General features: G+C 47.6%; 1 protein-coding gene across 4 annotated transcripts in view; it reads right to left on the minus strand.

Moving 5' to 3' along the window:
- The window catches only part of Cers4 (ceramide synthase 4), a 35,758-nt gene that overhangs the window by 12,218 nt on the left and 528 nt on the right, over positions 1-23,012 (minus strand). Inside the window, exons 1-2 of one of the 4 annotated variants that reach the window (XM_048429017.3) lie at positions 22,235-22,598; positions 11,933-11,998 (exon numbers count right to left, since the gene is read on the minus strand). The exons of 1 other annotated variant lie outside the window; for it this stretch is intronic. The gene's annotated coding sequence lies outside the window, so the exon portion shown is untranslated. Of the gene's footprint in view, positions 1-11,932; positions 11,999-22,234; positions 22,599-23,012 lie in introns of those variants that run through there. 2 more of the 4 variants (XM_048429019.3, XM_048429016.3) reach the window with 2 other exon arrangements.

A 23,012-nucleotide genomic window follows, 5' to 3' on the forward strand; every position in this document is an offset into this window, starting at 1 on the left:
AGTAGGAAACTTGGAGGTTGCGGGGCATATTCTTGGGGCTGCATTGTGCCTGAGCCCTGCCTCTAATCCTTTTTATCTGCTTCCTGACCACAGTGTCTCAAACTGCTCTGCTCCACCACACCCTCCACATGATGTAATGATGCCTTCCAAGTAGAAACGCAGAATAAATCTTTTGTCCATTAAATTGTTTGATATATGCTTTGTCACAGTGATGAATCCGCTTAACTGAGGTTTGATGTCTACTGGCTTGGTTTTGTTTATTTTGTTTTGTTGGGGGCAGTTGTTTTGCTTTTCTTTTCTTTCAAGATGAAATTTAATAGAATGAACCACATAAAAGCCAGAATGGGCATGGCTAACACCCCCCCCCCCCATAGGAGGTGAAGGCAGGAGCTTCCGAGAGTGTGCTGGCTAATCAGAAGGACTGAAAAAGCAAGTTCAGGTCCAGAAAAAGACCTTGCATGGATGAGTAAGGTAATGAACTGATGTGGATTCCCCTCTGTATGCTGTCCAGGGTGACTGTACAGGCAGCAAGATGTCTCTGTCAATTTTAGAGTTTTGGAAGTTGCTAACAATGCACTTCCTGCTTACTTAGGTAATATTATATCCTTGGGGTCGTGATGGCGTTGAAGATTAGATAGTTATAATTAGTTTTTTAGTTACGACAAAAGATAAATTAGATATAAAACTTTAGACTCACAAAGATAGGATAGATGATAAAGTATTTTCCTTAATTTGTCAAATGTAAATGTACTAAATATTGTAACTATAATTCTTGCTTGATAACTGTTTTGTTACATATAATTTTACTATGTTAAAGTTAAAATCTTCCTTTTTATTTAGACAGAAATGGGGAGATGATGTGAGATTCCCCTCTGTATGTTATGAATATGTCTTATTACCATTGGTTAATAAAGAAGCTGCTTTGGCCTGTAACAAGGCAGAATATACCCAGGCAGCAAAACTAAACTGAATGCAGGAAAAAACAAGATGGAGTCAGGTAGATGCCATGTAACTGCCCAAGAAGCAAGATGTGAGGTAACAAACCACAAACCTCATGGTAAAATATAAAATAATAGAAATGGGTTAACTTAAGATGTAAGAGTTAGCTAAGAATATGCTTGAGCCGTTAGCCAAATAATGTTGCAATTAATATAGTTTTTGTGTGATTATTTGGGTCTGGGTGGCCGGGAAACAAAAATAAGTCTCCATTTACAGAGAAGAATTTAGAAAGGTGCATAAAATCAACCAAGAGCCCCTATATGCACATGCCCACATTTATGTGTGCACTCATACACACAAGTAAACATGCATACAGAGTTATGTACACTACACATGCAAATAAAAACAAAACACCTCACAAAAGTAGGAGGTAGCATGTTCCTGCAATCCCAGCACTCAAGACATGAGAGGCAGGAGACCTTTGGTTTCCTGGTGAGTTTGAGGCCAGCCTAGGCTGTGTAAGACTAACTAAAAAAGAAAAATCAAATTTTCATTGACAAACAAGAAAAGAATAACAAAATCAACAGAGGTCAGGTGTGTCTACACAAAATGCTATCTAAACTCAAGTTTGTCCCTCGGCACCCTTCCCCTTCTCTCCTCAAAGCACAGAAAGACTTACACACACACACACACACACACACACACACACACACACTGTCTACACAAAATGCTATCAATATAAAATTCAAAATTAGCCAAATTTATGATGCTTAGGCTGGCTTCCTACAGCTACTCTTGCAAACTGGTTATCTGACAGTTCTGTAGATCAAAAGTTCCAAATGGGGTCTCACTAGGCTCAAATCAATGGGCCAGCTGGCTTGCCCTGGAGGCTCCTGGGAGAATCTGGATATTGTCTTTCCCAGTATCAAAACTCTAAATTCTACAGTTGAGCCATGCCCCATGCTGTGGGACAATGGTCTGTACCCTGCCACTTGTATTTTAATAAAATGTTGATTGGCTAGTAGCCAGGCAGAAAGTATAAGTGGGGCGACCAGGTAGGAAGTAGAGGTGGATCAAGTAGGCAGGAAATAGAGGCTGGGCAATGAGAACAGGAGAATTCTGGGAAGAGAGAATCAGTTTGCCACCCAGATGCAAAGTACTCAAGATGAGAATGCCTCATTGACAAAGGTACTAAGCCACGTGACTAACACAGACAAGAATTATGGGCTAATATAAGATGTAAGAATTAGTTAATAAGAAGCCTGAGCTAATAGGCCAACCAGTTTATGATTAATGTAGACCTCTATGTGTTTCTTTGGGACTGAACCACCTATCCAGAAGGGTCAGAAATCTTGGTCAACACCCCCAGCCACCACCTGTCCAGAAGAGACAGAAATCTCAGTCAAAACTCCCAGCTCCTTGCTGGGGGATTCTAAGCAGCAGTAAGATGAAGGGCTTCAGGGTTCCTCAGTTTTCACATTTTCTTTTGAAACTCAGCTCCATCTCCTCATATCTGCTATGGCCAATCTGAAAACTGAGTACAGCAAATCCCTTCTTTAGTGGGTTATAATGAGGGCTAGAATGGAGTGGAGGTGGGACATAGGTGGCCACTATTCATAAGCATTTCATCTTGGTTGGTTTAATTTCTGGCTCGGTCATGTTCCAGTTATGTAACCTTGGTAGTAGATGACTTAATCGCTCTGTGCCTCAGCTTCCCCATCTGTAAATGGGATCCACAATGGTCCCTTCCGGGCGGACTGGGAGGTTGGGAATGATGCCTAGAGCGGTATGAGCACAAGTGGCAGTGTCAATAATGGTCACCAGAGAGAAAACTGGTGGTCTGTGAAAGACTGAGAAGTCACTGGTATACGGCAGCTTCTGGAAGATTCTTTGTGGTGTGGTGTATATAGTGGTATACAATTTCTGTTTTAATAAATAAGCTTGCCTGAAGATCAGAGGGCAAAGCTAAGCCACAAGAGGCCAGGCAGCAGTGGCACACACCTTTAATCACAGGATTTGGGAGATAGAGGCAGACAAATGTCTATGAGTTCAAGGCCACCCTGGGCTATACAAGATTGATCCAGATCTAGGTGGTGGTGACTCATACCTTTAATCCCAATCCTAGGGAGTCACACGCCCTTAATCCCAGTATTAGAGAGGTGGAGACAGGAGCGATATGGCTGGGTGGAGAGAGAAATATAAAGGGGAAGAGACAGGAACTCACAGGAGTGTGGAGTCTGAGTTTGGTGGAGACCATTGCAAGATTGCCCCTTTGTTTGAGCCTTGGGAGAGGTAAAATCTCTCCAATGGCTTGACTGCTTTGATTTTCTGATCTCCATCTTGAACCCCAATATCTGTCTCTGGGTTTTTATTATTCGTGCAACAAGTTAGTATATGCATACATGTACAAGTTCATGGGCCCATACACATACATGTGGGGCCCAGATATAGTGGCTATCTTCCTAACTTGTTTTCCAGCTTATTTTTTGAGACAGAGTCTCTCACTGGCCCTACAGCTTGCCAGTTGACTAGACTGATTAACCAGTGAGCTCTCAAGAGCTTCCTGTCTCTGATCCCCAGCACTGGCATTACAGGCATTTCCGTGAGAGCTGGGGACTTGAACTCAAGCCCTTTGCACACTGAGTCAGCACTGAGGCCTTGGATGATTTTCTTCATGCCCCTTCCCCACCCCCATCCCCAGTTCTGAGAGTGGAACCCAGAGCTTTGACCAGGCTAGGCAAATGCTCCCCAGTAAGACACATCCCCGGCCCTAACTAGCACTCTACCACTAAGCCGTGACCCCAGTCCCTCATTGGGGGATTTCTCGGAAGGGATTCCACCACCAAGTCACACTCTCAGACTCACAATGATGGATTCTAAGCCTGTTCTCTACTGCCAAACCAAGCCTCCACCCTCTTATTGGAGGATCATAGGCAGGCCCAGTCCCCTGGTAAATTCTAGATAAAGACTCTCTTGGGCTTAGCAATACACTTCCAGCTCCTCGCTGTAGGAGTATCAGCTCTACTGCTGAGCCATATCCCCAACCCTTGCTTTAAAAGATATAATCTTGCCCAGTTTGATTCCACCTCTCAAATGCTAATAGGCATATATCACCACACCTGACATGAAAAATATTACTATCATTTTTGCAGTGCTGGAACAGGACCCACGGCCCCTCACATGCTAGGCAAGCGCTCATAATTGGGTCACCCTACCCTAGCTCCTGGTTCTTAAATTCAGGGTCTCCCTAAGCAACCCAGGATGTGCTGGCATTCAAAATCCCCCGGTCTCTGCCTCCCCGGGGCTAGGATAGATGGTACGCATCACTACAGGCTTTCAAGATGATTCCTAAGCAGTTCCCAGCAGACTCACTCTGCCTGGAAACCCTCCTGACCTCCATTGTCCTTCCCTTAAAGTCTGGCTCCTGTGCTCAAGCTGGGTTGAGCCAGAGCAGCCCACAAGGCAAGTTAATGTGAGTGAGGTCAATGGGAGAGTCAGCGTAGGTGGCTGGGCCAGCATGTTCAGTCTCAGCTTTTAGTATCTTCAAGGCCCTCCTACCCCTGAGTTCCTCCCCACCCCAGGCCACCCCCACCTCCCACCACCACCCCCACACTCCCCTGCCTGCTTGCTCTTTGAAGCCTAGCTGGCCCTACTCCCAGCCAGGCCCCTGCCACCTGGGACTCAGCTGATAATCCCTCTTACTAACTAAAAATATCCCTGTATGCAAGAAGGGAGAAACCAGGGCTTTGTGCTGAAGGGCCCAACGGAGGGGCCAGCTAAGCTGAGGAGAGAGGGAGGAGGAGAGAAAGGAAAGGCAAGGGGAGTGGATGAAGGAGCTAAAAGCCCTACTCTGCCATGCCTAACAGGGGCCTGTGTATTTAAGTTTGAGCCTTACTGTTCTGAAAGTCCCAATGGACAGAGATGAGCATACTCCGAACAGAAACTTGTGTTCCTCACTTCCGGGTATCAGACTATTGAAACAATGGGCCCCAAGAAACTGGAATTCCCCCAGGGATCTCCTGCTGGGAGAGAAGAAAACCTCCAGCGGAAGCCAGCAAAGGGGCAGTGAAACATTGTTTCAGAAGGCGCACAAAACGTCTCAGACCCCCTTGCTTGGAGGACTGGAACACACACACACACACACACACACACACACACACACACACACACACTTTCAAAAACTGTTCTAAAGTTTAATGTTAGGAGCTGGGTGTGGTACACATCTGTCATCGCAGCCCTTAGAAAGCAGAGACCGGAAGAAGGCAAGTTCCAGGTCAGCAGCTTGAACTGTATTTTGAAAAGAAAAAAGAAAAAGAGGCGCAGGCTGTGGCTTAGTTGGTAGAGCAATTCCCCAGAACGCAAGAAGCCCTGGTTTCCATGCCCAGCAAGCACTCCACTCCGTAAGAATGGTGACACACAATTGCCAGCCCTACTGGTGGGAAGTAGAGGCAGCAGGATCAGAAGTTCAAGACTACCCTTGACTAAACAGCTTGAGGGCAGTTCATGCTGCACCAGACTTTGCTTCAACACAATAAAAATAAAAAACAGGATAGCAAGATGGTTCAGCAAGCCCTCTGGCTTGCCATGAAGTTGATGACCTGAGTTCAACTGCTGAGTGGAAAGGGGGCACTAACCCCTCAATTGTCCTCAGGCCTCCACATGGGCACTGTGACACCGGTGTGCCCACACAGACACAATGGCATCACATATTGAGTTTCAGATTTTTTAGTGAGGTGCTGAAGAGATGGCTCATTCATTAAGAGAGAGGCTGTTCTTTCAGAAGACCCAGGTTCAATTCCCAGCACCTCCATGGCAGCTCCCAATCATCTGTGATTCCAGCTCCAGAGGATCTGGTGCCTTCTTTTAGCCACTGTGGGCACTGTACATACACGGTGCACAGACATGCATGCAAGCAAAACACCCATACACACAAAATAAAAGTAAAGGTTAAAAAAAAAAATTAAGTGTCTTAGTGCAACAGATCCTTCAGGCATCTGCAAGTCAACCTACGTTTCGTCCTTCTCGACTCGGCTCACTCCTCGCCACCCCACAAGTTTTGGACCACAGGCAAAGTAGCCACCCCGCAGCCAGGTGTGAGCCCTGCTTAGTTCCTTCGGCCCTTCCGTGCAGAGAGGGCCCTGTGCCACCACACATGACCCCTTTGTCTCTTTTGACTGCTGGATCATGTGAACTTTCCTCCTGTGGGGATCTGGATTATAAATATTCCCCAGAAGTACACGTGTTGAGGGCTAGGTCCCTAGCGGGTCAGCATTCAGCGAGGAAGGCTGCTGAATGTAATTGGATCGTGAGCACTCTAGGCTCATAAGAAAACTGAGTCACCCATGGATTCGCAGCTTAATGCACTACTGAGAGCAATGGAAACCTAGATGTGGCAACAAAGAAGCAGGTCACTGATGAAGGGACGCTCTCTCTCTCTCTCTCTCTCTCTCTCTCTCTCTCCCCCTCTCTATCTATCTATCTATCTATCTTTATCTTTCTGTTTCTCTGTATCCTCCCTCCTTCCTCCTCTTTTCCCCCTCCTTCTCTTTCCTCTCTGCCTCTTCTCTGTAACATGAGGGGGCCGGCTTGTTGGGGTTTTTGTCCCTCTCAGTACCCCAACAGCCGGCAAGCAACAAAGAAAATCACACACAGGACTCCATAAGGTTATAAACTGATTGGCCCATTAGGTCAGGCTTCTTGTTAACTCTTATAACTTATGTTACTCCATTATCTTTATCTACATTAGCCACATTGGCTCCGTACCTTTCTCAGCTGGGCAAGTTACATGCTACCTCTTCGGTGGTCTGCGCAGGAGTGGCAGAGGAACTTCCCTGCTTCCCAGAATTCTCCTGTTTTCATTGCTCCACCCCTACTTTCTGTCTGGCTTTTCTGCCTATACTGCCTGGGTGGCCAATCAGCATTTTATTAAAATATGATTGACAGAATACAGACAATTCTCCCGCAAACGTTGGGCGTCACTTCTCCCTCCGTCTCTCCTCTATATCTCTCTCTCTCTCCCTGTCTCTTCACTTCCGTCCTCCTCTCTCCCCTTCATCCATCTTCTCTGGACCCCATGAGGTGAGCAGTCTGCTCAGCCTCATTACAAGCCAGGGACTACGACCTCTGAAACTGAGATCCCAAAACAAACCTTTCTGCCTTCAAAGTTAGCTATCTCAGATAGTTCATCACAAATCTGGAAACCTAACACCCCGACTTAAAAGTCAGCCCTCCAAGCACCCACCACCACCACCTCACCCCACCGCCACTTCCATGAGACCTGGAACGAACATGGCTGGGTCTGGGTCCCCACACAGTAGCATTTCTCCAGGGGTCCCAGCATCATGGTATGTGAGAGCAGAGCCATTCAAGGACAGCTGAAGATGACGGGCAGGTCTGTCATCCCAGTACTTGGAAACAATTAAGTCAAGAGGATGGTAAGTTTCAGGCAAGCCTAGGCTACAGTGTGATGGCCTGGGAAGGGAGCAAAAAGGAGGAGTTAAAAGGAGAAAGGAAAAGAGAAGGAAGAGGAAAGGGAGGGAGAAAGGTAGGAAAAAAAATAAATAAAAAAGAAAAACACAAGCTGGTAGTGACGTACGCCTTTAATCCCAGCACTCAGGGAGCAGAGACAGGCAATCTCTGAGTTCTAGGCCAGCCTGGTCTACAGAGAGAATGCCAGGACAGCCAGGGCTACACAGAGAAACTCTGTCTTGAAACATCAAAAAGAAAAGGAAAACACAATAACTATGTGCTTAAAATTTGTGGTTATTTACACAGACACACACATTATTTTGGAAGAGGGAGTGAGAAAGGTCTCAGTATAGTCCAGATGACATTAAACCCACTATGTAACTGTGACAACCCCTAAGCTCCTGCTTCTCCTGCCTGCACCTTCCAAGTGTTGAGAGATTAAGGCATGCACTCCCAGTACACTCTGATGTACTTTGACATACATCAAAACCCATGACATCACTGCCTCTGTCATGAAAATGAGCATCTTCATTCCTCCCCTGAAAAGCTCCCTTTGGAGCCCCTCCTTCTCTCCTAGTAGAAGCAATCTTGACGTGCAGCACTTGGACAGAAATCTTAGGGTTCCCCACTCTAAGATGCCACAGGAAAATTGAGGAGGGGAGAAAGTTGCGGCCTTGGATGAACCTTGGAGGCTTTTAAGTGAGTAAAAGAAGACAAGGCAAACACTGCCATGATTCCAATGACAGGAGGTCCCTGGAGCAGTCAAAAGGACAGAGGCCTGGGGACATGGCTCAGTGGGTAAAGAGTTTACTATGCAAGAATGAGGGCCTGAGCTCACGACTGTCTGTAACTCCAATATCTGACACCTCAGACATACATGCAGGCAAAACACCAATGTACACAAAATAGAAATAAATAAATCGTTTTTAAAAAATGAGGGCCTGAAGGGTATCCCCAGTACCTAAATAATAAAATCAGGCATGTCAACATACACCTGCTATCCCAGCCCTGGAGAAGTGGAGAGAAAGACAGGGCCTGCTGGTCAGCCAATCTAGCTGAATCAGTGAGCTCTAGGTTCAGTGTGAGACCCTGTGTTAAAAAAACTAGACGAACAATTGAGGAAGACAACTGATGTCTGTTGTCAACCTCTGACCTATACATGCACGTATATGCACATGTACACACACACACACACACACACACACGGACTAGAGGTTGCCAGAGCTTGGCAAGGAAGAGGGAGAATTGAGAAGTTAATGTTTAATGATTACTGCTTGAATTGTGCAAGATGAAAACATTCTGTAAACTGGGGCACAGCTATGTGAATAAATTAGGAATGCCAAACTGAGCACTTAAAATGGTTAAGGTGGCTAAGGTAGTTCAACCAAATTATTTGCTCTAATTAACAAAAATTACCCAAAGTTAGTCAGAGATGACAGGAGAGAAGAGTAAGTTATGCTGTCTGGTGTGGGTAGATCAAAGAATTAAAAAAACAAAGCAAAATGCAGGGAGATACTAATGACCCCATTTCTAATTTATGTAATGGAAAACCACCAACACAGTTCAGTTTGGGGTAATGACAGAGGCAGCCTCATCAGACTCACAGATGCTAATGATATGTTTCAGGCAAAATATAAAAACACTACCTGAGTTGGGAGAGATGCAGCATGCCAGAAAATAGAGCTAAAAGGGAAGCTGAGGCAGAAGAATGGCAAGTTCCAGTAGAGACTAAACTAAAGAATGTGTTCAGGGGTAAAGAAACTACCCAGAATCCACTAGTAATAAGCTGGGGCGAGGCTAAATGTGAACACTTGCTTAATATTCAGGAAGCCCTGGGCTCAATCGCCAGCATCACTAATAATAATAACAACAACAATAATAATAACAATAATACCTAGAAATTCTAGTCCTTGTGCAGTTTTTTTAATTTAATTAATTAATTAATTAGAGATAGAGTCTTGCAACTTAGCCCTGGTTAGTCTGAAATTTATTATGGAGGCCAGGGTGGTTTCAAACTCTCAATCTTACTGCCTCAGCCTCCCAAAAGCACGAGGCTATTTCAAGTTAAACCAGTTTGTCTTGGGGACTTGGTTAGCTCAGCTGTAGAGCTCTTTCTTGCTTGCCACACTCCAGGCTCTAAGTTCCATCCCCAGTAACACATACATACATACATACATACATACATACACACACACTTCCCAGAACCCACAGAATACTTGGGCATGACAGATGCATCTATAATCCTAGCCCTGGAGATCAGAACCAGGCATATCTCAGGGCTAGCCAGCTGGTCAATCTAGCCAAACTGGTAAGCTCCAGTGAAAGACCTTGTCTTAAAAAAAAAATGCAGAACAATAAAAGAATTCATTTGAAGCTGACCTCTGACCTCTACATGCATGTGCACCAACAACACACTTGTGAGAATACACACACACTTAGTTCCTCAGTCTTACCAGCTATATATTTATATATATATACATATATATATATGTATATATATATACACATTCACTGCCACATATGACTGGCAGTCACTATGCCTGCCAATGATGATCATCACACAACATGGTACCAGACAAGACTGCTCTAGACAACGGCCAGAGCCAGAAATGAGCCAAATGAAGATTCATATGCCTGTAATCCAGCACTCAGGAGGCTGAAGCAGGGAAATCATGAGTTACAGGTTAGCATTTGCTACACAACAAGACCCTGACTCCTAAAAAGGAAGAGAAGGGAAGGAAGAGGAGAGGAGAAACAGGAAGAGGGCAGGGAAGGGGAGGGGAGGTCCATTTTATGCTTTACATAGTTTATCATTAAGTAAGAATGTATAGGGACCATCAAAGTATCTCTGCAGGTAAAGGTGCTTGCTGTCAAGTCTGAAGCCCTGAGTTCAACCCCTAGGACTCACATGATGAAAGTAGAAAAACTGACTCTGAAAATTCTACTAGAGAGAAGGCTATGGCATACTTGCACCCAAACACAATAAAACAAAAATTTTTTAAAAAACTAAAAATGTATACAGCCTGAACAGCTTCTAGGACAATGTCGAAAAGTTCTCTCACACATGTAGGTAGGACTAGAAGACTAGAGGATGGGGGGGGGGTGACCAAGCGGATGTGGCTCAGTTGGTACAGCTCTCATCTAGCATGCATGAAATAATGGTTCCATCCCCAGTGCTAAATAAGTCCAGCTGAGGTGATGACTTGTTATCCAGAGCTGGAGAGGTAGAGGCAGAAGAATCAGAAATGTAGAAACCAGCCTCAGTCACATGAAAACCTGTCTCAAAAAAAGGAAATCTTAAATAAAATAAAATAAAAAATTAAAAGGTTGGGAGATGGCTCAATGGGTAAAGCTCTTACTGCAATAACATAGCCCTTGGGTTTGGATTCCCCGCACCCCTATAAAGCCAAGAGTGTGAGTAGGTGTCTACAATTTCAGCACTGCTTCATTAACACGGGACGTTCTGGGGAAACTCATGGCTCACCTAGTAGTCACCCCACACCCTGCCTCGGTCACGGAAGGCAATGGTTGTCCTTTGATCTTTACACGTGCATGATTGGGAGAGGGGAAAAGAACTCTTGAAGAAAGCATTGACCCAGTGCCTGGTCCATATGATGTAAATCCTTACTGTGGGCCTGTGAGGTCCATGTTACCCAGGTTCTCCTAGGAAACAGACTATAGTTCTGAAACCAGTAGATAGAAGCAGGAGGCTAAGAAGTTCAAAGTCATCCTCTGCTAAACAGCACCCACATAACAGCCAGGTGTGGCAGTGTGAGAGATCTAGTTTTTTTTTAAAAAAAAAAAAAAGGGGGGGTGTAGGGGGCACAACTGCAGAAAATACCCAGAGTTTACCTCTGGGCTCCACAAGTCTGTGTGTGTGTGTGTGTGTGTGTGTGTGCGCGCGCGCGCAGCCACACAAATAATAGAAAACAAAATTAATTTTTAAAGAAATAAGAAAAGAAACAAAGGTTTGTTTGGTTGGTTGGTTGGTTTGGCTGCTTGCTTGGTTTTTACTAATTTATTTGTTTGTTGGTTTATTGGCACTCAGCATTTGGGCCACAACACTTACGTGGTGGTCAGAGGACAATCTCTAAGAATCCATTCTCTTCTTCCACCATGTGGACTCTGGGGACCAAGCTCAGATTGTCAGGCTTGGCAGCAAACTGCTTTACCTGCTGAGCCATCTCAGTGACCATTTCTTTGTTTTGAGAGGGGGGGTCTCTGTGGCCTCAAGGCTGATTTCCTCCTGTCTCAGCCCCTTGAGCGCTGTGATAACACGTGTGCCACCATGGCCAGCTGGAAGGTAAGTACACTTCTTCACGGTTCTTCCCTACACTAAGGGCCTCACCTTTCACCAGATTCCTTGCCCAGGGTTTATGGCCCTTAACAAGGCATCTATCTATGACTGCTTCCAAGAACCTCGACCTGCTCGTTCACCACCTCTCAGCGACTCCAGCTCCAATCCAGGCTGTCTTCTTCTCCTCTGTCCTCAAATCATGCTAGTCTTTGATCTGTTGTCACTGACCTTGAGGAAGCTCACCCGCTCAGAAGTGATGTTCAGCCCATCCACACCATGAATTTCCAGATTTCCCTGTCAAGACCAAATTCACATATCCAACACTGCCTCGTCATTTCTTGTGCAGACATGTCCCCCTAAGCCATCCCACCACTACACTTCTTTTCTTTTCTACACATGGCTGCTGGGCCTAGACTCTACCATCTACCCCCCACCTTCAAAAACAAGAATACCAAATACCCACCCAGTCATAAACTGGAACTTCTGGAAGTCTCAGGCAAAGTACACCTAGCAGAAAGCAGACTAACACAATGATAATGGGAGCCTGTGCTGCCCGTTTATGTGATTACTATACTGTATACATTTGGGGTAGGGGTGGGCATGGAACCAGGGCTGTATGCTAAGCAAGCACTTTACCACATAGCTATATCCCAGAACGCTATTCTGTTTTTAAATTATTTATTTGATCAATTATTTATAATTTATTTATTGTGCATTTATGCATGGATACATGCCACGTGTGTATGTGGAGATCAAAGGACAACCTTGAGAAGTCAGTTCTCTCCTTCTACGGTGTTGAGTGCGCCCCAGGAATCAAACTCCGGTCTTCAGGATGAGCAACAAGCACTTTTACTCACTGAGCCATCTCAGAGACCCCCATCCTCATATTCTCTCCCTCACTCTTCCCCACTCCCAAGCGTGCATGCATCCATGCATGCATGTGTGCCTGTCTCTCTGTGTATGTGTGTGTGTGTGTGTGTGTGTGCGCGCGCGCGTGTGCATGCATGCATTCAAACTTGCCATCCTCTTGCCTCATCCTCCCAAGGCATGCACCAACACCCCCAGTTTCTAAGTTTTTAAGAGTTTGGGTTGGTTTGTTTGCTTGTTTAAAAGTTTTGCTATTATCGGAGTTTTGAGGGGTTCTTTGGGCTTTTGTTTATTTGTTTTGAGATATGGTCTCCTGGATCCCAGACTATCCTATCCTCCCTATGCAGCCAAATGTGATCTTGAACTTCTCATTCTGCCCTCGTATCCTGAATGCTGAGATAGGGGCATGCACCACCCTGCTTGAAGTTGAACCCAGGGCTTTATGTATGCTAGGCAAGCCCTTTACCAACTGAGCTGTATCCCCAGTTCAACCATTCTTGGTTAAATTCTCTGTATTAGAACCAGAAGCCACATGGAACAAGTATTCATATTACAAATGGACTCACCTACTGCCAAATGTCCTAGGGTGCCTCTAGGTCATTAAAGTCACATGACTGTTGTTTATTTTCAAAGAGACTTTCCCTTCCTCCCTTAGCAAACCAGCATCTGTGCAAGGAGAGCAACGTGGCCATAAAAACAAACACAGTAAAACAAAATCAAGTTCCATCCTGGAGCTGCTGAGGCAAGTGGCTACTGCTGTAATCTTGTTTGATTTGGTTTTAGATGTGTGTGTGTGTGTGTGTGTGTGTGTGTGTGTGTGTGTGTGTGTGTACTAGAACCCCTAACCACACTGGTTCTAGACAAGCATCCTAGCACTGAGCCATACCTCCATGCCCTCACTGGGAGGTGCTAGGCAGGTGCTCCGTCACTGAGCTATATTCCCAGCCTCTTTTATTGCTTGTTTTGAGAAACTGTTTCACTGAATTTCCTAGGCTAGCCTTGGGTTTACAATCCTCCTGCCTCTGGCTCCAAAGTACCTGTGATAGAAGGCCTGTGCTACCATGCCTGGGGTGGTTGCTGCTTTTTGTTTCACTTTTACTAAAGACTTATTTTTAATTATATGTAATATATATGTCTATGTGTGGTTATGTACACATAAATGCAAGTGCATGAAAACATCAGAAGCAGGCATCAGATTCCCTGGAACTGGAGTTACAGGGGTTGTGAGCCAACTGAGAGGTGCTGGGAGGCAGATCTGCCATAGGAACCACATCCACTCTTAACAGGTGAGCCATCTCTCCAATCCCAGGCTTGTCTGTTCTAAAAATATAACAGCATCTATGCTGCCTCTGACCCTGTACCGAGAGAAGGAAGCAGAGAGGAGAGCTGCAGTGAAGGACACCAATCTGTAGGTGGCCCTCCAGATGTCACAGGCTTTGTGGCAATACCCTGTGGAGACAAGAACAGCCGTGGGCACAGGGAACATGTCTTTCTTTTAGCTTGAATGGGTGGGCTGAGGGTCCTTGCCAATGATATAGCTCAAAAAGTGGGTCCCCAGTGAAAATATCATAGCCTTAAAGGTTCAGAGGTATGATACTCACTGATGGTAGCAGCAAGAAAGAAGGCATCCACTCTGGCCCTCCTACATCAGTCCAATAGCAGCTCATAGCCCCAACCTATCTCTTCTGACCACAAACCTGAGGGCTTCTTATGGCTCCTGGCCTGTCAATTAAGGTCTCCATAGTTACCTAGTTCTTCCTACCACTCCACCCAGCCCCACTGATCTCCTTGACTCTGCGGTTCTCACTCTAGGTCCACAGATTCCGAAGATCCATTCAAACTTTAGAAACAGCACACCGGGCCGACCTATGATGCCAGGTCTTTGGCTGGGCTGCTCCCTCCAGCGGAGTCTTCCTGTCACCACTGTCTGAGACCCAGCTGACCTTGCAGGTGAGAAACTGCCGGCAACTGCTTCCAAGAAGCCTTCCAGGATTCCCACGCTGGCTTAGGGGATTCATCATTTCTAGGGACTGCAGTGCCTCTGCTGGGCTAGGATTACTCTGCCTTGCAACTACTTGCCCAGGCACCTGTCTCGTCCCCTAGAATAGGGCTACCTAAGAAGGTAGTAAGTGCACCAGTTCCCACCTTGATGGCTAATCTTGGTTGTCAACTTGATCAGATTATGGAATCAGCTAAGAGATGTGCCTCTAAGGATCAGTTGAAGGTATCCCCTGAGAGAATTAACTAAAGGGAAAGGACCCTCCCGCAGTGTGGACAGCATCTTCTGATGGCAGCCTAGATATAAAGAGGTCTGGGGAGAAAACAGGACTTCTTTTGCCTACTTGTCTTCACTGGCTGCTGGTGGGTGCATCTACTGTTGCTGTTTCTGCTGCCACCAACCTATACTAACACTACAACCTATCTCCTTTGACTTTCTAGCCACACTAGAAACTGAAGACTCTCCGAGAATCCTTCAGGCCTTCAGTGACAAACTGGGACAACTGAGGCACCCAACCTCTAGGACTGAGCAACTACTGAGTTGTCACCCACTCCGGTGTGCAGGTAGCCACTACTGGACTGCCCAGTGTATGTTATGCGAGCCTACCTAATAAATCCCCTTTGTAAGATACATTCTTTCTCTAAGTTCTGTTCCTTTAGAGCAGTAATCCTCAACTTGTGGGTCTTGACCCCCACAGTGATCATACATCAGATATTTACATCACAATTCATAACAGAAGCAAAATCACAGTTATGAGGCAGCTGTGAAATAATTTTACGGTGGCGCGGGGTCACCAGTACATGAGAAACTGTATTAATGGGTCACAGCGCTAGGAAGGTTGAGAACCACCACCCTAGAGAACCCTGACTAGCAGTGTCTATGGCCAGCTCCAAATCCAGCCTCAGCTCAAAATGTACCTCCCAGAGAGGCCTACACCAACCAAAATAAAGGAAATCGCCACATCCTCAGACTGCTTCTGGAAACACACACACACACACACACACACACACACACACACACACACATACACAGAAAAATCTTAAATGCTCTGTTTCTGGATGTGAGGTCCAGGAATCTCTGACTAAATAAGACTCATCCCTAAGTCCTTCTGGTCTCTACCTACGTCTCCAGAAAGCCACAGCTGAGCTGTCCATTGAGGACTGGTTGCTTCTATCATCTTGCAGATTGCTGGGGAAACTGAGGCACAGGATCACTCAAGATCATAAAGGAGGAAATAGAAAGCTGAGACCCAGAAGGTGAGCTTATCTGTCTTATAAACCTCTACTCAAACTGAGCCTCATGTCAACATTCAGCCTGATCTCTACTTAGGCTGTATCCACAAGTACCTGGATGCCTGTCATCTTTTTTTTTTCTTTTTTTTTTTTTGGTACCTGCCATGCTCGAGATACTGATCTACACGTGGGAATCTCCACAGGGAACTGAGTATAGCTAACTCAGGAGTTCATGTGTTTAAAAGCATGGGGGAGAGATACATACTAATTTTTTGTTAATCAGTTTGTTTCATTGTATCAGTCAGCAGCTAGTCCTGAGGACAGAATAAGGCCTGGAGGAGAAAGTGAAGAGGGATCCAAAGGAGCCCAGAGGCTGCATTTGAAAGACCTAGGTTAGAGGAAATGGCTTCTCAATAAAGTGTAAGCCACAAACAGGATGGCCTGAGTTTTATCTCCAGAAAGCACTTTTTAAAAAGAAAGCCAGGCCAAGGGGTGTGCACTTGTGATCCCAGAACTTGCGAAGCAAAAACAAAGGAAGATTCCTGGGACTTGCTGGCCAGCCAGCCTAGCCTAATTGGCAAGCACCAGATCCCAGTGAGAGGCCCAGTCTCAGAAAAGAAAGATGGCTCCTGAGGAAGGGCACTTGAGTTTGTCCTCCCCCTGTGCTTGCAGACACACACACACACACACACACACACACACACACACACACACAAAGAAGAGAGGGAAGGGATGAAAGGGAAGAATAAAGAAAGAGGGGAAAAGAGAAAGGAAACAGACAGATAAACAATGGTCAATAAAAACTCCTTGAGAAGGCAACATTTTAAGTGCAGAAGACAAAGAAGCAAAACAGGACATTCGAGCCAGAGTCAACAGCCAGTCTAAAGACCCTGAGGCAGGACCAGGCCCTGGATTCAAGAAACAGAGACAGTGACATGGCCACAACAGAGGAAATAAAGTGAGAGCAGTCAAGGGTCAGCCATCCACACAGAACTGTTCTCAACAGTCGCTCAGCCTGAGACCTGCATCTCTTGCCTCCGTCATTGTCTGTGTCCCCTGCCATCTCCCAGATGTCCAGACCCTCTGCCTCCAACCCAGAAGTAAGCCCATTACACCTGCCACATTATAGAGCAGAACCAGGGTCAAAGAGTACCTGCCACCGATTTGGACAGGGACAGAGAACAACTGCCCAATATACTATCCAAACTCAGGAAAGACTCATGGTGACACATACCTTTAAAGCCACCACTAGGGATGTCTGTGAACTAAAGGCCAGCCTGGTCTACATAAAGAGTTCCAGGGCAGCTAGGGCTACATTGTGAGATTCTGCCTCAGAATGAATTAATTTTGGATTTCAGTTTGTTTTTTTTTTTTTTAACCCCCAGCAACTCAGATCGAAATAAGCTCAGTGAAGTCGGAGCAGATGGAATGCCTTAGTCTGTGGCAGGAGTGGGGAGGGTGCCGAGAGTCAGGCACCAGCGCTTGCCCATGTGAGAGTACAGGGAGAGGGAAGAAGTTTAATCTCCACTCCCTGGGAACAAAGTAGCCACTGGTCAGTAGCTGCCCCATCCTCAGAACACATGTGCTTGGCCTCTGTGGTTTCTCCGCAACTTTGTGTCTTCAGGCTCCTCTTACTGGCTACTCTGCTCTAAGTATTACCTGGCCTTTATCAACCCTGCCTCCATACCAACGGAGTTCTTCCCCTGGCTAATTCCTTCTCTCTACCCTTGGGCAAGAAGGAAATCTGGACCCCGCTAGGAAGTTTCCCTGCGCAATCCCACCATGTGCAAAGGGAAGATGTAATGCCCTGGTTGAGTGGGGGGTGGGGAGAGGTGTAGTCCTGTCTTCTGCTTTTTTTTGAATTCATCAACACACATATAGAACAAAATTACAAAGCAAAAAGTTCTAACTACCCACCCATCCTCTCTGGGGTAAGGATCTTCCAAGGGTTGCTGTGGTTGGTCTTCAGGTCCTTGAGAATCTTCAGGATCTTTGCCTGCTCCTCTTAGTTCATGTTCTCTCTCTCTCTCCCTCTCTCTCTCTCTCTCTCTCTCTCTCTCTCTCTCTCTCTCTCTTACACACACACACACACACACACCAGCCTCCTTGCTGAGTCTCCAGTACATACCAAGCTTGTGGTGGCCTCGGGACCTTTGCACCTGCTCATCCCTCTGCCTGGAGTGCTCTCCCTCCACAGAATTATCTGGTTGCCTCCTCATCCTTTTCCCTGTCCCTTCCCCCAAGAACAAAGGTTTCCCAAAACCACCCAATATAGATTTGGATACAAATAACACAAACAGTGATGGGAGGAAGATAAAGCCAAAAATCAGGACAAATGGGGACACCAGGATGTGACTAAGAGAGAAAAATCCCTTTTTAGACAGTCATGGAACCTTAGACCAAAATATGGCTTCAGGAGCCCAAAAGGAGCTGAGTGCTAGCCACTCTGGGACATATAACATCATCACACTAGAAAGATACAGAGTCCAAACTGAGGGGAGAGACAGGCTTCTTTACGTTCCTCTGACAAGAGCTACTCTGAGTATGAGGTAGCCTATTAGAAAGGGACCAAAGAGGACCTAGAGAAGGTCTGAAGGAGGAGGGAGGACGGCTTCTCAGGTAAAGGCACTTCCCACCAAATGACTCAATTCAGTCCCTGGGACGCACATGGTAAGAAAAAAAAAACTGACTCCTACAAGTTTTACACATACACACATAATGTGGGGAGGACCCACTATGAATAAAGTAAAAATGCTGTAAAAGGACAGGTACATAAGGGAGGAAGATTCCTGTCCATGAATTACCCAAGCAGGGCATTCAGAGACAGTTTTTATTGTTGTAGTGCTGGGGATGTGGCCCAGGTCTTCACACACGCTAGGCAAGAGTTCTGCCTTGACCCAGGTCTCCAGCACCACACAGCCTTTCTCTTATTATTTTTCACAATTTTATTTTTTTCATGTGGGTGTGTGGATGTGGTTACACAAGTGCCATCGTATCTATGTCTCAGAGGACGACTTGCAAGAGTTGGTTCTCTCCTTCCACCATACGGATACTGGTGATCAGCCTCAGGTCATCAGGCTTAGTAGCAGGGGCCTTTACCCAACGGCTCACCACACTGCTGGCCAGGCTCCCTCTTTACTTAACCCACAGTGCCTTTTGCTCTTGGCTCCCACCTACTCCCTGCCCTCCCTTCCAGCCAGCTCCCATCTTCTTCCTCCACAGCCTGTGCTTTGCCACTCCTCCACCAGTTTGCTATCCGGAGGTATGATAGGAGGCAAATACCAGAAACAGATTGCTGGGCTGAATGTAATCTGTTCCCCTCACGCTAGCCACACATATCAATGGCTGCCCCAGCCCACCTAGTCCATCCACCCACCCAAACATCCATTTGATACAGTCCCATCACTTGAACCAGATAAGTCACCTCTATTCGGGTCTCCTGGCTCCTGCCCTCATAAGCATCACACACACCCAGCAGTCTGTTCTCTGGAGTCAGAATAGTCTCTAAATTGCCCATTGAGGTCTAGTCATCCTGTTACCCTCCAGACTTCAAGGGGTTTTTGTTTGTTTTGAGAAAAAGGGGGGGGGGCATGATTGCAATGCCCAAAGAGGACAGAAGAGAGCATCAAATTCCCTGTAGCTAGAGTTACATCCGATGGTTGTGAGTCACCTGATGGGGGTGCTGGGATCTGAACGCAGGTCCTCTGCAAGCAAAAACAAGTGCTCTTACCAATGATCAACCTCTCCAGCCCCCAGGGATCTCAAAACCCTTTCATACCTCTGTTCTGTGCTTAGAGCCTTGTACCTCCTGATCCTTTAGTTTGCAATGCTGCTTCTCTGTCCAGTGAACACAGCTATCCATCCTTGGCTGAATCACTGTCACCCACTCAGGATGCCTTCTCTGACTCTCCCTGGGACAAGTCATGCTACTGTACTCGGTTCTGCCCTGAGGCATGAACTCTGCACTATAACAGGCTGGTTTCATCAGTCACTGATTACTAGCTAGGCATTGTCCTCAGCTCTCTAACTATACAGGGTGTTTAAGTGGTATCATTCCCATTTTACAGCTGGGGAAAATGAGGTAAACCTACTAGCCTGAGGGCTGCAGCACTCAAACAGGAGGTAGGTACGAGCCCAGGCAGTAGAATGTGGCATCCTGGGGCACCCAGATCACAGGGGAGCATCCCCGCTGCAATGATTTCTTATGTCAACCCAGGAGTGGGAGGAAGAGACCTTTGTTCACTCTCCTTGTCATCTTTCGTAAGCCCAGAGGCTCCTTCGCCAAATGATCACTGGCTCCCAGGCACTATGCCAATGGCCTTGGGTATGAAGGGGATAGTGTTCTTCTTATCTCAGAGTGGAGCGTGGAGGCCACTCCCAGGACCTCAAGAGTGTAAAGGCACTAAGATTTGTCAAGCACTATCCGCAGCTGAGGGCTCATCAATACTCTCAGAGAAAAGATATCGCAGACCCATTTCCCAGATTGGCAAACAGAAAGTTGGAACCCTTTCCCACTGCCACGAGCTCTCAGCTTATATCCATTGCCCCTTCGCTCCTTGACTCCTGGAAACACTCCCTTTGGGAGTGAGTGAAGTGAGAAGGGAGGCCAAAAACATTCCCAATATTCCCTGTGACCCGGCTGGACTCAAGGCAGGCTGAGTGATGCTCTGGGAACTCCACCCAGACAGCAGCTATGACTAGGAGGGACCAGCTGTACAGGCTAGTGAGCTTCCAAGGCAACTTCCCAGTCTAGGATTCCTCTTCTCCAGTGCTCCAGCCAGACAATGGGTTCAGCTCACCCCAGCAGAGGCCACGCCGCTGCCTAGAGCCTTGGCGGGGCTCAGGCTACAGTCTTGGGGAGCCCTGTATCTCCATATCCCAGGCAGTTCATGGGTTTTGCAAGCCTGGCTGGGTCCTACAAGCCTCCTCTTACCTCCACATCCCAGAAATAAAGGGCCCCTCCATGCCCAGGTCTATGGTTCATCTGTCAACCCAGTTATCTGACAAACTGAGGTCTGAGGACTTAAAGTTCAAGGCCTGCCAGGTCAACAGAATGAGTTCAAGGCCAGAATGAACAAGTTGGTGAGACTCTTGTCTCAAAATAAAACATAAGGGCTAGGTAGATGACTGCTCGGTAGGTAAAGTGCTGGCTATGCAAGCAGGAGAACCTGAGTTCAGATTCCCGGCACCCACGGAAAAAAATGGGCACTGTGATGTGTGCCTGTAACTCGGGGGGGGGGGGGGGGGGAGCAGGGAGGAGGGAAGAGGCAGGCAGGTGGCTTGTTTTGCCAAAACAAACAGTAAAAGACCCTGTCTCAGAAAATAAGGTGGGGAGAGTGACTGAGGGATGCGTAAGAAGTCAACCTCCAGCCTCCACACACTTGAGCTCATACATACACCACATGTGAGCACACACACATATAAAGGAAGGAAGCAACCAAAGTGTTTCGGTGGAGGAGTGCGCCCCTCGCATAAGGCCCTAGATTCAACCTAGTCCTAAAGAAAGAATAATAAGGCCCCTTCCATTCCCTCAGCAGCCCAGCTCTGTCTCCACACAGGCCTTCCCTCGTGGCCAGCTTCCAAGCATGCATGAAACACAAGTTCTTCTGGGAGGAAATAAAGAATTTCTAACTTCTCATTTCTTCACACACTTTCCATCAGAGGTCCTGCCAGCTGCCTCTGCCCAGGTCCTTTCAACCTTCCCCCACATATAGGCTGCAGGTTCTTCCTCTCAAGACACAATCGGATGGTTGCTGCTTGCTGGCTGAAGCATCCCTCCTATGCATAGCCCTGAGAATGGAACTGTGGGCTCCTCATTGTCTTCCAATCTCTTGTCAACCATTCCCTACCTTCTTTGTTCCCTGTATACACTTCTGATACGTCAGCCTCCTTTCTGATCTGCAAACACATCAACCTGGGCCTTTCCCCGGGATGTTGTTGCCTGGGTCCAGAGAGCACTCCATAGCAGGTGCTGCGGTTGGCCCTTTCCCTCACACACCCAGGGGCTCTCTCAAGACACTCTAATCCTCTAGCTCCAGTTTTAGGATGTGCGCTCTACACGCTCCCGGCACCAGCTGAAACGTTGCAATCCTGTTAAAGACGTTTCTCAGGGGCCGGTCTACGCGGCTCCCAGACAATGCCCTGCTGTGTCTGCGGCCATCGCCCGGTCCGCGGCACCCAGCAGGCGCTCGGCACCGATTCTCCGGTGACAGACACTCCTGTGACGCAGCGCCCGTTCATACATCCGGATTCCCCGCAACACGGGGCCACGATAGCCCCTCTTCGCTCCCGCTCATTTTCCAGTCACATCCACCTTCACCTTCGCCCTCGGGGGCCCAAAACTCTCTGGAAAAGATAGCCCGAGCCCCGACCTGCTGGGAAACCCTGAGAAGTACCTTGTGGACGGAATGATAGGGAGCTCATTGACCCTACCTTGGGGCCGAGTTTGGCTGGTCTTGGCCTGGGAGGCGAGACTGGAGGTCGCTGCGAGGGTTGCTTCTGGGCCGGCGCCCCCGGAGAGGGGCACTCGCTTACCTGGGGTGCAAGCGGATATGTGGAGGCCCAGGCGGGGTGGAAATCAGCAAACCCGAAGATGCCGTAGACACGCGGCTGACGGCGCAGGACCGAGGGATTGTGCTCGCCACAGAGCCTCCACCCACAGGGGAGGAAATAGAGCCCAAGGGGGCCTCGGGGAGGAGCTTGGTGGGGGCTTGGGCGTGGTCTGGGTGGGGAGGGGCGTGACTTCAGGGCGCTCTGCCCCAGAGCGCTCACCCCTGGTGTGAGCAAACCGCCGGGTCTAAGACCCCTGTGCCCCAAACTGCTCAGCCCACGTCTTGGCCTCGCCCCCACAGCACAAGGTCCCTCCCTAAAGCCCGCCCCACAATCCTCGGCCGCCGCCAGACCCCGCCCTCAGCCCCTAGCCCCGTACCCTGAGACCCCGCCTCCAGCCGGCCCTGTCTTGAGAAACCAGGCTCCGCCCCAGTCTATGGCTCGCTGCCCCAAGCTCCCAAACCCCGCCCTCAGCCCCCTCCCCGGCGCCTGCAGGACCCGCCCCCAACTCCCCTTGGCAGTCTACCCTGCACAGCCTAGCTGCGCTCCTAACCCGCTTTCAGGCTCTTCCTCTTGCTTCCAAGGTCTGGTCCCCCGCCTGGCCCCAGACCGGCTTTGTCAGGCCCTGCCCCAGCTCCGGCCCTTCTGGGCACCTGGCCTT

Source organism: Myodes glareolus, chromosome 2 (genome assembly GCF_982192425.1).
Source record: "Myodes glareolus chromosome 2, mMyoGla1.1, whole genome shotgun sequence".
In the NCBI taxonomy this organism is placed as follows: domain Eukaryota; kingdom Metazoa; phylum Chordata; class Mammalia; order Rodentia; family Cricetidae; genus Myodes; species Myodes glareolus.